Source organism: Echinops telfairi, unplaced genomic scaffold (genome assembly GCF_000313985.2).
Source record: "Echinops telfairi isolate 266 unplaced genomic scaffold, ASM31398v2 ScPeMD7_23;HRSCAF=83, whole genome shotgun sequence".
Lineage (NCBI taxonomy): Eukaryota > Metazoa > Chordata > Mammalia > Afrosoricida > Tenrecidae > Echinops > Echinops telfairi.
Window position 1 is genome coordinate 61,778,443 of NW_022103920.1, and position 3,450 is coordinate 61,781,892.

The window sequence follows — 3,450 nt, forward strand, 5'->3', positions numbered from 1 at the left end:
AAAGAATTCACCAAGAGAGCAATAAGAGAGTCCACCGACTGGGAAAACATCTTTAGCAATGACACATCAGACAAAGGCCTTATTATAATATCTATAATACCTTGCAAGGTCACAATAAGAGAAAAACTTACTGCCCACTGAGGAGGTGGGAAAAGGACCTGAACATAAGTTTTACAGAGTCTGAAATCCGAATGGCCAATAAACATATCAGAAAATGTTCCCGATCATTAGCCATAAGAGAAATGCAAATCAAAACAACTATGAGATACCTCCTAACACCCCAAAAGATAGCCAAATTCAAAAAATCAGAAAGCAGCAAGTGTTGGAGGGGCTGTGGTGAGACAGGAACTCTCATCCCCTGCTGGTGGACCTGTAGATATGTGCAGATTTTTTTTTTTTATATCATAGAAGAGCTATAAGTGAGTGCATCTCAGAGTAGAGCATCCTGGGGTCAATAGTAGAAGAACAGGAAGCAAAATGTTTAAGAGGGAATCATATTAGAAAGGTCCTTGATATAATGGAGGAAAATGTAGAACAAAAGTCAAAATCCTTGGGACTGTGGCCCTTAGTCACCCTTCAGACAGGAATATAAACTCGCCGTGGTTCAATTTTCAGCCAAATAATAACTAGGTCTGCAAGAGTAACAATCACACTAGTAAGGTGTGCACACCTTAAAATATTCAACCAGTTGAGATGGAAAGGGCAGCATTTTCCCAAAGACAAAGTCCAGAAGGATTGGGAAAGAAGGAGAAACGGAAACAGGAAGCAGGAGGAGGAAGTGTGATAGGTGGCATTACACTGTGGCAATTACAATCACGGAGAGGAAGCTAAATGGGCATTTCTTGTTGAGTAGAAAACTAGTTTGCTTTGTACACTTTATTCATTTCCCAATAAAAAATTCAAAACAAAGCAAAAATGCCACAGACCCTGAGGGGAATCTTCCCAAAGTCACAACTCAACATGAGTGACAATGAAAAACATGTCCCATGTGTACTGCAGCCACTCTCATCAGAGACCACCTCATAGCATTACTGAACTCCAATTCTGAGCCCCGGGCACGTCACTGCTTCAGGTGTCTTCTCTACACTGCTCTTCCTTGCTCTGGTATTGGTCTTGATTGCCCTGCGGGCAGTTTAAACCACTTGCCTCTTGAACTCATTACTGTCCCCCTCACTCACACATATATGGTACCACAGGGAAATTTAGAGTCACAACTGGTTGTCTGGAATCCAGAAAAGGGAAAACTGCCTTGTTACCCCCTTTTGTGGTTGTTCATAGTTGCTGTCCAGTTGATTCCGACTCAGGGTGACCTACATGCACAGAGCAGAACTGGGAGGTCGGATGTTCAAGGCTGTGACCTTTTAGAAGCAAATCGTACTGTCCAAGGCTCCTCTAGTTAGTTTTGAGCCATGGACTTTTCAATAAGTCCGAGAACCATTTGTGCCACCCACAAACTCCTGTTCCCTCGACCGGGCCTTCCTTTTTATGGAACCTGTATAACCTCCTTACATTTTAGCCACTTTAGTTCATATGCAACCTGGCAGGGACATACTTCAGACCTGCTCCTCACACCCAGTCTTTTCCTGTTGAAAGACCTTTTTTGATTGATGCTGTTTGATGGGAAGCTAGTGAGAAGCTGCCAATCATCCATGCATACATCACACAGAAGAGTGGGGAAGTTTATTTCCCAGGAGGGCAACCCTTCACTAACGTAGAATGGCAGTCGATGGGAAAATGCTTCCTGCTTTCTTTCCGCGGCCATGCACTCCCGAGTTATGTTTCCGGCAGCACATTTCGCTTGCTATTACACCAAATTGCCACACACTTGGTAAGTGGAAACAACACCAATTTGTTATCTTACAATTTGGAAGGTCAGAAATCCAGGTAACCAGAGGGGTTTCTTTGCTATGGATTTCACAGGGTTGATTGAAATCAAGATTTCTACCTGCCTGGACTCTTATCCGGAGGCTGTGGGGAAATTCACATCCAAACTCACTCACATTTTTTGATGGAATTCAGTTCCTTGTAAATGAAGGTGTGAGCTCCCCAATTCCTCATTGGCTATTAGCTGTAATCTGCCCTTGGCCCTTGAAGTCCTTTCTCCAATCCTTGCATATGAGTTACTCCCTCTCAGGGCTAGTAGAGCAGGTTTGAATCTTTCTTGTGCTTGGGATCTCTCTGACTTACATTTCTGTCACATCTCCCTGCACTCTTCTCTCTTGCCCCTGGCCAGATTCGTGTTGACTTGAATAATGATCGTGGGAAACTTCTTTAGAATTCTGCCTATCACATAACCAGGCATCTTAGTCACTGCCAACCTCGTCACCCATCTCTGTACCCTCTCTCCATCCTTCCATGCTTTGCTCTCATGATCTCTCATCTTCGCATCCTGGGTCACACTCCGCAGTACGGTCTTTGCATCTAGGCTCTGTTTCAGACTCTGAATTCTGGGGAACTAGTTTGTTATACTAGCAGTGACTTTTGGAAGTAGAAGCTCCCACATGGGTTTCTGGAATGGGCTCATTCATAAGTCAGATGGCAGTAAGGAACTCCTTCCTGGAGGTACATGCCATGGTGATAACAGCGGGCATGCAGTGGAGACACAATTACTTTGGTTGTCAGTTGTGGTTTAATGGAATGGAAAGTACAGTTTTTTATTAGGCATCAGTTATGGCACCGAAATGATATATGGAGATAATGACAATTATATGGATTATACAGAGGGCTAGCTTGAGTTTTCATTTATCAAATAAAGCTTTTTATGGTGAGGTAGTTATAAACTCATATACTTGTAAGAGATAATGCAGGAAGATCTTTTTTATCATTTATAGTACAATGGTGACATTTTATAAAATTATAGTACCATTATACAGTCAAAATATTAACATTAATACAGAACATTTCTGCAATCACAAAAATACCTCATGCTGCCCTTTTGCAATCAATTTCATGTATTTATTTCAATCTCTCCTTAAAATTTCTTTTAATTTAACTAATTTTTTTCATTAAATCCGCCAAACTCTGTTTTTAAATTGGTATCCACTGGCTGTGTAGTGGGGTAAGCATAAGGCTGCTAACCACAAGGTTGGATGTTCAAACACACCAGTCATTAAGCAGAGGAAAGAAGAGGCCTTCTTTTTCCATAATCTTTGAAACACTATGGAGCAGCTCTACTCTGTCTGGAAGATTCTCTGTGACTCAGAGTTGACTTAAAGGAAGTATTCTTTGTTTTGTTTCTTAAAATATTTAGTTAGTTAGTTAGTTAGTTCGGGTTGACTAGAGAAACAAATCCAGAGACACTCATATGTGTGCAAGAAAGAACTTTATATACAAGAACAATTAAATATTAAAAAAAAACCCCAACCCAGTCCATAAATCTTATGTTAGCCCATGTGTCCGATACCAATCTATACACTCCTCTTCAGACTCACGAAACACATGCAATGACGC